Source organism: Anabrus simplex, chromosome 2, assembly GCF_040414725.1.
Source record: "Anabrus simplex isolate iqAnaSimp1 chromosome 2, ASM4041472v1, whole genome shotgun sequence".
Lineage (NCBI taxonomy): Eukaryota > Metazoa > Arthropoda > Insecta > Orthoptera > Tettigoniidae > Anabrus > Anabrus simplex.
This window is the reverse complement of record NC_090266.1, coordinates 876,826,616-876,838,744: the sequence shown is the minus strand read 5'-3', so window position 1 is coordinate 876,838,744 and position 12,129 is coordinate 876,826,616. Positions and strand designations below refer to the sequence as shown.

Here is a 12,129-nt window from a genome sequence, read left to right as displayed (position 1 = left end):
TTTTTATCTTTATTAAGCACAGTGGCTATCAGTAAGGCTGTGGTTTGCTAGTTCTCATGTTTTACAGTTTTCACACTTATGTACAGTCTTCCGTATTGACAATAAGATTCTCAGATCTAATATCAGCAAAAATAACATTCTACAATGTAATATATTCTGGCACCCATTAAACTTTCAATTTTTTTGAATCCACAGTGATCCATCAACAAGTAGTGGTGTCACTCTAACATTCATCTTATAATGAGAGAATATTTTAAAAACTTTTAATCATTTTATGCATATTTTAAATTTTTGTAACATTTTAATATGTTCTCAATACTATAATATAATGTGCCAATTTAAAGGCCAAAATCTGGAAGCCTAGTCAACAATGAAGCTTTGTTGAAAAATGGAATTTTAAACTATCTCTGTTCTTTCAACTTTTCAAGAACCATTGCATTTTTTTAGCTGAAGATGACCCAGTACGAGCTGAAACATGTCCAAGTTTATATGACTGCATATGGATGGTCTAATGATATATTTATTTATTTATTCACGAAGCACAAGATACAGCTACACTGAGGAAATTTCACTTGCACTGTCAACAGACTATTTAACAAACGTAAACTTTCATAATAAAATATAACAAACATGACAAAATATAACAAGATCAGGTACACATCCTACTAATAACTGTCCAAATCGAAAACCATGAGAATGTCCATGTTCATAGCCAAGTCGTCGTGGGTCAAGATGGCGGTATAATCCCTTCACATCAACTTATCTTTAAGATACTATTTACACTATATACACTTTTATTTGATGCTATATCAAGCTCTTGTCTCCTATTAATATTGTTAAAGAGTGAAACCTGAAGCTTATATTCTATTAAGGAATAAATTTGCTTATACCGGTGTCAATACGGAACTCAGAGATGAAGTATATGAATAGATCTAACTTCATGTATCATGAGGTTTTGCCTTTGTCATCTCTTGGTAGAGAATACCTTGAAATTGCTAAGGTCACATTACAATGTTTTCACGCCAATCAGAATAACTGACTAAAATTTGTTCCATCTATCTTGTCTCAAGTGCAATAAAAGCAAACACACCCCTTGTAGGTGGTGGGGCGGCACAGACGAACACACCCACGATATCCCCTGCCTGTTGTAAAGGGCCCCATACAGGCGCAGACTTCTGGAATACTTACCTGCACAGACTTGCCCCTGGGAGGTAAGTCAGAAGTATGCAGTTGGCCACACACGCTCAGATTAAATGACTATTTACCGAGGAAGTTGAATACTCCACGATCAGCTGTTTTCTGTTTAACATTATGCGCTTCGGATGGTTGAAGAATGTATACGGATTGAAATTAATTAGATAGTCGGTATACAAGATGAGTTGCTTTTTGGACACAATTTAGCGCTCTGCACGAAGAAGATGCGCAAAAAATTCAGTTCTCATATTAGTAGGTTACCACATTTAAATTTTCTGCCGCAACTCTGTGATAGCGCTTTCGTCGCAAAGTCTCCGGCTGAATTCAAGCAGCGCCAGAATGTCGGACTTCATGCATATTTTAAATTTTTGTAACAGACTTTTTGTCGGCAGACTTTTCGGCCATACACACAGAGACATGTCTGAAGAGACTGGCTTGCGCAGACTTACCTCCGAATAAGTCTGCGCGTGTATGGGGCCCTTAAGAGGTGACTAAAAGGGGCCCCAGGGGCTCTCAACTTAGGAGCGTGGGTTGGCGACCACACAGGGCCTTTAGTTGAGTCCCGGCATTGCTTCCAGTTACTTGTACCAGGCTCATCACTTTCATCTATCCTGTCTGATCTCCCTTGGTCAACTCTTGTTCTTTTCTGACCTCGACGGTATTAGAGCATTCGAGGCATAGGAAGTCTTTCATTTTCATTGTCCAGTACTTCATTTTTTGAAGTGTTTGATCTTTTTTTTTACCACCTGTGGGTAGGGGACACACAAACCCACAGTAACCCCTGCTTGTCGTGAGAGGCGAATAAAAGCGGCGACCAAGGAATGATGTTTTTGGAACCATGAGACAATATGTGATTAGTACCATAAAGCGATTAACACCATGGGTCGACTTTACTTGCAGTTAGTACTACTACATGTGCCTGGTTGTGCTCCTTCTTAGAACAATAATCACTACTACCAGAGAAACACGTACTGCTACTGCCTCTAGCTGGGTCTGTGATTAGTATCATTGGGGAGGATTACTATGGGAGTAGTACCGTTATGTGAAGAACACCCTGGATCTGTGTTGCCTGTGGGTGGTGCCATAATGTGTGATACACTGTGGGTCTACATTGCCTTTGATCAGTACCACTATGTGAGCAACACCATGAGCATATGTAGCCTGTGATGAGTACCACTATACGAGCAGCACCATGAGTATATGCAGCCTGTGATTAGTACCACTACATGAGGAACGCCATGGGTCTACGTTGCTTGTGAGTAATTTCCTTATGTGAGGAACTCTATGGGTGTACGTTGCTTGTGAGTAATACCCTTATGTGAGGAACACCATGGGTCAGTGTTGCTTGTGAGTAGTGCCATTATGTGCGACATACTCTGTGATTAATACCATTCCCGTGATTAGTGCTACTATAGGAGGAACATCACAGTTCTGTTTTACCAGTGATTAGTACTATTATGAGGGGCTGGTGACCTGGATATTGGACCCTTTTTAACAACAAGCATCATCCCAGAAAATAAGGCATTGTGAATCGGGCTCACTGATTGTTTTGGATTCATGGTCATTTTTTCATCATTAGTTTTAGATTCTAGTCAGTGGTTACATTTTAAAGTTTTAATTATAGTTTCATTTTGTTGCACCTCTTATCATTAGGGGCCGATGACCTAGCTGTTAGGCCCCTTTAAACAACGAACATTGTCATTGCCAAAAGCAAACGCTATCTGATTCTAGATGAACCACTCTAGTAGGGATGAGGGAGAGTACCTCAACATTGCTGCTGTACTGCTGGATGCCTTGGCTGGCCCGCTAAAGTATAGAAAGTAAAGATGATCTCGCACAATTCTATCTCTCAGATTTCCGCAGGACATCATTTAAACAATACTCTTAATGGCTAACCTGTGTATGTTAAATTCAGCAGTGACATTTTGTCTCAGCTCTTCTCTAGATTTGCTCGAGATTAAGGCTGCCTCTGAAGAGAGCTTCCGCTTTCACATTTTTCCCTTGTAATTTTATTGCCTTTAACAATCTTTGTACCGTTTTGTGGCTCTCCTCTCAAAAGAACATTCTCTGCTTGTTTGTATTGCTTCACATCTAAATAAAAAATAACTTTCATGATTTAAAATATATTTGATGGTCAGGAAGTAGACACCCAAAAATGTTAAATGTTCACAAACGTGTAAAAAATGTACTTATAAAATGAAGTATATGAGAAAATATGTACTTAAAGTAAAGTATTTAAATATATGTATTTTAAAAATCGTGCTTTTAGGCAGTGTTAAGCATAAAACACCAACATTTCACAAGGATCATATCAAATTGCTAATAGGGGGGAAAAAGAAAACCATGTAGATACATAACTATCTGAGCCTTAGTTATGATATACACCGTAGTCCGTTATGGATCGGGTATTCCTACCTTGCAGGATACTAATCCTCATTTTTCCGTATTGAAAGTCAGTTAAAGGAGAACAATAAAACTTCGATTTCGACCTATTCAGTACTTTAAAAGCAATTATAAAATTAGGATCTCATCCTTATTTTATTGCTAAATTATTAAAAACATAGGACATGTTTCGTTCAATTTTTGAATATCTTCAGCTATACACATTTTTAACAAGGTTAAAACCGGTAATATTATTCTAATAACTTGCACTTATTGTTTACTGCTATCAGACTTAATCATAACTATTAAAATTCTTTTGAATATAAAACATTATATATTACATCGTCGTATTAAAACAATATTACTATAGTGTTTGAAACTTTAAAATCTTGTTCTAATATTTGAAATACAATGTCACAAGTTGGACATATATAAATACATTTACAATCTGTTAAAGTTGTTGAATATCTTAAAATTATTTGTTGGAATACACATTAAAATCTTTTTGTTACTATTGGCATGAGCTGTACCACACGTACCTTATGGATATAAAATCTTAGTGCACTCTCAGAACAGCTGAGTTTAGGTGTGACTAACATTCTTTTCATCTGTAAATTAACAAAATGAAGCACACTGTTGATTATAGGTTATAAATTTGTCGTACTTTGAATATTTAACGTCCAATTTTTCAAATTCACGAATTGCTTGTGGACTTGATACCAGTGTACAGCAGTTCTACAAACGTTAGCAAGAACTCAGTCAAATGGTGACAGTCAAGTTTTGATGATAAGAAAGTGGAAACTTCATCGAAGCGCTCACAAGTAGTCGTCAAACAGCTGAGTGCAGGCCCCGATTTCAAGTAGTTAGCGCCCTGGGCAAACAATATTTAGCCCTCCCCCCCCCCTGCTCATTTTCCTGTTCCTCTAAAAATAATTGTTTACTAATTAAATATTACGGTTTTCAAGATTGAGTTTTAAAACAGCACAATATGCAAATACGGTTAATTCTCATAATTAAACTTATCAAGCCAAATAAAGGTAACAGCCAAATAAGAATCGGGCCGTTTTTATTTTTATTTAAAAGACGATGGTTCAGTTTGATAGTTTGTATGTATTTTAGAAATAAGGCACATTTTTTTCATAAAATTTGAATATATAGATTAAATTCAGGTTTTAAAGTTAGAATAATTTAAAGTGTTTTATATAGGCTAAAAAAACAGTTGGAATAATTTGTGAAATGTAAAAGTAATTTGAGTGTAATTAAGACGTAATTCACCCAGGCCATAATTAGCCTACTCGATCCGCCGACTGCCACCCCTCAAAAACTGGCGCCCTGGGAAAATGCCCAGTCCGCCCATTTGTAAATCGGGGCCTGATAGATAAAGAATGGGTGAACCCTGCCTTCGCAGGGCTCCACACGTAGGTCTGTGAAGACCGTTTGTGTCCCTTGAACAGGTTTGCCTAGTCCAGACCTAGTGCTCCTATAAAGGATACCGGTGTCCGGATGTTGGCATTCCTGATATCTTCCAGGCTTACGAAATGTGAGCCAAGGTATCGATGTCTAGTGCTTGCAAGAGCCTCACACTGACATAACACATGCGCGGAGGTCTCCTCCTCCCTACCGCATCTTCTACACATCGGATCTTGACTGATTTTCATGATGTGTAGGTGTCTCTGTAAGGTATTGTGGCCTGTCAATAGTCCAACTACCATTCGCATTCTGGTCCTATTCAAATTTATCAGGACCTTTTTATAACTTTGGCTAGGCCCTTTGATAAGTTCACGTGCCTGCCTTGCTATAGTTAACCTCTTCCAAATGTCTAAGTGAGACTGGTTTGTCCACTGGGATATTGCCAGTTTCACGCTTTGGAGTGACACTTCCAGGAAGGGCTCTGGTCCTATGAAAGGACCTTTTGAGCCTTGTTTCGCTAGTTTGTCAGCTTCTTCATTTCCACTGATACCTGTGTGCCCAGGGACCCATGATAGGATAACTGAGCTAAGTTCACACAGCTGATCTAACATCCTTTGGCATTCCCATACCATTTTTGATGTTGTTTTAACTGCACATAGTGCTTTTAATGCTGCCTGGCTATCACTGCAAATAGTGATGCATCTTCTGTGTCCAGGCATGTTCCTTATATATATATATACAGCACAGGCCAGTATTGCGTATACTTTGGCCTGGAAAACAGAAGCATATTTACCCATAGGTAGGGAGAGCCTTGTCTTAGGCCCCCAGACCCCGGCGCCTGTGCCCGTCTCTGTCCGCGAGCCATCTGTGTACCATGTACAGCCCCCAGACCTAAGACGGGCCCCAGCATCCGCGGCCCACTCCTCCCTTGTGGGTATCACCACTGTGAATTTATAGTTCAAATTAAAACTAGGCTTCATCAGGTCCCTGATCATCATTGTCACAGGGCAGGTCTGGTGAAGCCTTGTGAGAATAGAGGCATGACCTCTATTCGGATTCTTGAAGGACCATCCTCCGAGTGACCAGAGGCGGTAGGCACTCATTCCCGCTATTTCCTTAACATATAAATGTAAGGGGGGAAGACCTAGGATGGCCTCCATTGCACATCCAGTGCCCCTGTTATTCCTAGACATGCAAGTCTTTGGGCACTGTTTAACTTGGTCACAGTTTTACTCTTCGAACCTGGCCACCAGACTAAAGATGCATAGGTGATCGTGGGCCGTACAATAGAAATATAGAGCCACTGGACCACCTTAGGTCCTAGGCCCCAAGTCTTTCCGACGGCCCTGCGACAGGCCCACATAATCTTGCGAGCCTTATCCACCTTATGGTCTATGTGTTTCTTCCAACTCAGTCCTGCCTCAAGGATTACCCCTAGGTACTTAACTGAGGTTGTCTTAACTAATTTTTTCCCAAATAGGAAAGGCTCTGACAGTCCGTCTAGCCTCCTCCTCCTGGTAAATACCACGAGCTCCGTCTTGTCGGGATTAACTGACAAGTCCGTGTCGTGGCACCATCTTTCCACCCTACGTAGGGAGCTCTGTACGAGCTCTGAAACCGTACTGGGGAAATTTCCCACCGCCATCAGGCTAATGTCATCTGCATAGCCTTGGGCGTAAAGTCCTCCAACATTTAACCTGGTAAGTAGTTCATCCACTACCAGACACCATAATGTTGGTGATAATACTCCTCCCTGTGGACACCCCCTGTCTATATTAGTTGTCAACATAACTGCGTTGAGGGTAAACAGAACTTGACGGCCCTGCAGCGAGGCCATAACCCATTTTATGAGCATCCTGCTCATTCCTCTTCTCTCTAGACTAAGTTCTATGGAGCCCAAAGATGTGTAGTTAAAGGCCCCTTCTATATATAGGAATACAACCATAGCAAGTTGTTGCTGATCCAAGGCACTCTCCAGCCTGGAAACTAGCTGGTGTAGTGCCGTCTCAACCGACTTCCCTGGTTGATATGCATGTTGATGAGGATGCAGGGGACAGTCTCTTAAAACTTTCTCCCTGATATGTCTATCCACTAGTCTTTCCAAGGTCTTAAGAAGAAAAGACGTTAGGCTGATGGGTCTATAATCCTTAGGTCTAGTATATGAAGACCTTCCGGGTTTAGGTATATATACTACCTTCGCCTGACGCCACCAGGAGTACACGTACCGCATAGTGAGACAGGCTCTAAAAATTCTGACCAGGTATGGTATAAGGACCCCACCCGCTTCCTAAAGAAGCGCCGGGAAGATCCCATCCATTCCTGGACTTTTGTAAGGGGCAAAATATTCTAATGCCCACTTCACCCTTCTGGGGGTAACAATCTCTGCGGCTTCCTTCCAGCCACTTCTATCGGGTCTGAAGGATCCGCTTGATTCTACTTCACTATTAGTGACTGCTGAACCTGGAAAGAGGGCATCAAGCAGTAAGTTCAGGGTCTCCCTCTCTGTGGAAGTGTATCCACACGAAAGGTGACTCCAGTGAGCCCAGCCTTGCCCTTCCATCCAAAGTTAGAATCTTGTGAAGCCTTGCCACTTCATGTTGACTTTCAATGGAGTCACAAAACTGTTTCCAAGATTTCCTAGAAGCTTTTTTGACTTCTGACTTATACCTTCTTTGTGATTCTTTATAGGAATCTATGCATTCTTGATCTTGAAGTTCCCTGTATTTATTCCAGAGCCTTCGTGTGTTTCTTCTCAGGTGTTCAAGATAACTGTTCCACTTGAAACTTCCTGTTGCTCTTTTTGCCTTAACAACTGGGCAGTTTAATTCATAAGAGGTAACCAGTGTATGTGTGAGAAAGCTCACACTGAGCTCCAGCTCCTCTTTGTTCTTAATTATATTTGAGGGTCCTCCTTCCAGTCCCCTCCTCACGTTTTCCCTGAAAGACGTCCAGTTGGTTCGTCTAGGGTTTCTATAAGGTGGGATCTCTAAGGAGCCCTCTGTATGAAACACAATGTGTCTATGGTCTGACAAGGAAGGTTCCAAAGAAACTTTCCAGTCTTTAAATTCCTGTATGATTCCCATGGAACCCAGGGTAAGGTCTATGATCCCCTCACTCCTGTTATTGATGAAGGTAGGGGTATCACCTATATTCATGATCTCAAGATCAGTTTTACATAAAAATTCTATGAAATGCTCTCCCCTTCGGTTTGTGTGTTTACTTCTCCAAATGCTGTGATGAGCATTGGCGTCACATCCTACTATGAGGTTTAGTCCTTGTTTCTTACAATATATCACCAGTCTCTTGAACTCCTCCGGCGGGGGTGGAGATTCAGAGTCTCCTGGGAAATATGCAGAACAGACAACTAGATCTCTTGGCTGTCCGCCCTCTTCATATCTCACTAGAACTGCTACAAGGTCTCTAGTAATGAAGCCTGGTATAGCCCAAGCGTTATGATCCTTAACTAGTATACATGCTCTAGGCTTTTCCTCTGCTATTCCACTGAATAGAGTGAAGCCTGCACATCTTAGTCCCATGATATGCCCCTGTCTAAGCCAGGGTTCTTGTATCAGAGCGACCGAAAACCTGCCTTTCTGGATACTTCTAATAAGTACCCTGGAGGCCGCTATACAATATTGTATGTTTGCTTGTATGAAAGTAATCATTGCTTACTTTCATGCAATACTTAACCTTATGCGGTCTCCGGAACGTGCAGCTCCGTCTCCTGCGATGAATCTTGAGGCTTGGCTGGCCTTGGTTCCTGTCCGGGCTCCCGCTCTTCGTCCCTGCTAGTCTCAGTGTTGTCTCTGGTGGGGTTGGTCCTCTGCTTGTCGCGCTTGCCCTCCACCAAGGTGAAGGTAGCAACATGCACCCCGCAGAAGATCTTCTTCCCCACCACTTTCTCCACATCTCTGGAGTCCATGCTGACCACAAGTCGGACACCTCTCTTCTCCTCCTTGCTGTCGTAGACCCTCCAGCTGTTGGGATTTAAGCCATGGTTCTGGCGTGCCATTCTTCCCAAAAGAACATTATTGTCCTTTGGTTGTCCTGGTATCCAGACCATGACTCTCTTATAGGAAAGGAGTTTATCCATGCCCACAATTGTGAGCCTGGCTCCTTCCCTCGGTTGTAGACCTGTAACAAGACTAGAAAGCCATGCTACAGTCTCATCATTCTCTGCGATAATGACGGCTGCACCTCTCGACAGATAGCAGTCCAGGAACTGAGGCTTAATGGGCCCCTGCTCCGGAAGCCCGTCTATCAGATCGGTGATAGCCTCCTCCACAGATTCCACCTGTTTCTCGGTTAGCTGCTGGTCAGGATATCCTACAGGTACTATGGCCATCCTGATCCCAGCTTTAGCTATTCTAGCATACTCCACCTTGGGATTTTTGTGGGTCGGCCGATCTTCTTCTGGGGTTGCCCCCGACAGAAGTCGTTTCCCCACTGGCGTCTTGGTGGGTGGAGTCCTCTGTGCCCTAGAAGCAGAGCCCACGGTCGTCGCTGTCATGGCAGTAGAAGGCCTCTCAGCTCCAGGAGTTAGGCCCTCTTTGGCCTGCTCCCGGGCCTTTAAAGCCTTTTTATACCTCCTCTTCTCAGCGCCGGAGCGCTGTTTCCTCCTCTTCTTCTGGACTAGTAGATTGCCCACTTCTAGAGTGAGCTCTCTTACTGTCGAGGTCGTACTATCCGAGGGTATCTGCGAAGAGTCCCCATCAGTTATTGAACTGGTGTTTCTCTCGGAGGCCCCAGAAGAGCTCTCCGGTTTATGGGTAGCTACAGTACTCATTTAGGTCCCACGAGGAGCTAGGGAAATATATGTCCGCCCAGGCAGAGCCCCGCATACCCGGGTAAGGCTACTTACTTCGAGAGGGCGCCAAGTATCTCGAAGGCTCCGTTCAGGACACATCTCCCATGTGCCATGCACCCCATCGGCACGGGTTGCGTTACACCTTATTGTTGGGTGGTGCTTTAGCTTCCTCCTCCTTGTATACCGAATGGTTACCCAGTAGGGCTCCACTCGGCATCGCAAGAAAGGAGCTACTAGTCCCCCACACCACGAAGAGGATCTTCAATTGAAGAGGGTAACCAAGGTTAATCCCCTACAATTGTAGAAGCACACACAAGGGGGAAATTGGGGCCTGGCTGAGTGCACTAATGTAAATGCAGGCAGAAGTAGAAAGGAGATGTCAACAAACTTACTTTCATAAAATTTTGTTATTATGATTAAGTCTGTTAGCAGTAAACAATAAGTCCAAGTTATTAGAATAATGTTACCGGTTTTAACCTTGTTAAAAATGTGTATAGCTGAAGATGTTAAAAAATTGAACGAAACATGTCCTATGTTTTTAATAATTTAGCAATAAAATAAGGATGAGATCCTAATTTTATAATTGCTTTTAAAGTATTGAATAGGTGGAAATCAAAGTTTTATTGTTCTCCTTTATTCCTACCTTTCCATTTTTGAAACTGTGGATATATGTACTTAAGAATAAATTAGCAGCTGCTGATCTCATACTACCACAGGTGTCTTCCCCATGTTTACCCAGTACCTTCTGAAATCCTTGACTTCTGTTTCCATTTCCTGCATTGAAATAGCCAGTAACAATGCTATCCTGGTTGTTGACTCTGGCGCCTACATCACATAGTGCATCTTAAAACAAATCTGCTTCATCCTCATCTGCTCCTTCATAATGTGAATATGGAGTGGTGCATCAAATGGGGAAATATTTTGGCATCAAGATGCTTCTTAGAATTGTCCAATAAATTAAGTGGCCACTGTGTTGTCACGTTATCCCACCCATTCAGTGTGCTGTATTCGGTGGAAAATTTAATTGTATTGAATGTGACTTGTACCATGCTAAAATAAATTTTTTATTTAATAAAAACTACCACAACAAACAGCTTCCCATTTGATATAGACTATAATCCTAATTCCAACAACCACCAAATCTACCCACATTCTTTCAGTTATGTGTCTTACCTGAAACTGTTACATGCTGTGGTCTTGTTAATGAACAGTCCCACTCCACACTCCTTTTTTCAACAGCAACAACCACCACCGTTCATCTTTTAACGACCGGGCGAGTTGGCCGTGCGGTTAGGAGCGCGCAGGTGTGAGCTCGCATCCGGGAGATAGTGGGTTCGAACCCCACTGTCGGCAGCCCTGAAGATGGTTTTCCAGGGTTTCCCATTTTCACACCAGGAAAATGCTGGGGCTGTACCCTAATTAAGGCCACGGCTGCTTCCTTCCCATTCCTAGATCTTTCCTGTCCCTTCGTCGCCATAAGATCTATCCTTGTCGGTGCGACGTAAAGCAACTTGCAAAAAAAAATTGCATCTTTTAACGCTTGCTAAGAACACATTATAATTTTAAACTTCTTCCTCATTATCTCCCCTTACCCGAATATTGTTCATTCCTAAGACATACAGATGCATCCTCATCGCCAACTCAGCCAATTCTATTTTTATTCTATCTATAGCACCCTGTCATGGAATCGTTTTGTTTGCCAAATTGTTTCCAAGGAGTTCTGGCCTATCAAATAGAAAAGAGACGGTGGTTGGTGGTGTGGCTGCTGCTGCTGATGATGTTTGCTTTAAGAGGAAATACTACTGGAAATGAGACTCTATCACTCCTTGATGTCTGAGAGTTGTTTAAGGCATTTTTATTGTGAACCGAAAAAAGAAATCCGTAAATCAGGGCAGTATCCTTACTTATACACAGTCCTGGTGGGAATTTTCATCTGAAACGGTGTAGGGACCACAGTGGATTGCATAGTCATAGCTGCCTGAGCATATGGAGAGCCACTACTCCGAATATGTGCAGGAAACTGCCCCAGTTTTTTCTGGACTCTGCCGGCAAACACGAGTAATCCCATTGTGAACCGTTCGCGTGTGGCAAATTATAATTTTAGAGGCATTGAAAAGAACAGGGATTTGAAGGTGTCTGGCAAATGACACACATGGCAAAAATAAACCAACATTTATTAACATAGATGCAATTAAATCAACAATACAAACAAAATAAGCTTTTCTTGATGTAGCATCGAATTATCAAAAGTTGTTTTCATCTTTAAAAGCTCACAAATTTACAATTTTTAATACTAAAATTTTAATTTGTAGATTACATCTTCACCTTCCCTTCGA

The 12,129-nt window shown here is 42.0% G+C and overlaps 1 protein-coding gene across 3 annotated transcripts in view; it reads left to right on the top strand.

Annotated features, from left to right (window-relative positions):
- The window catches only part of LOC136864532 (lysophospholipase D GDPD1), a 316,094-nt gene that overhangs the window by 13,623 nt on the left and 290,342 nt on the right, over nt 1–12,129 (top strand). The gene's annotated exons all lie outside the window — the stretch shown is intronic.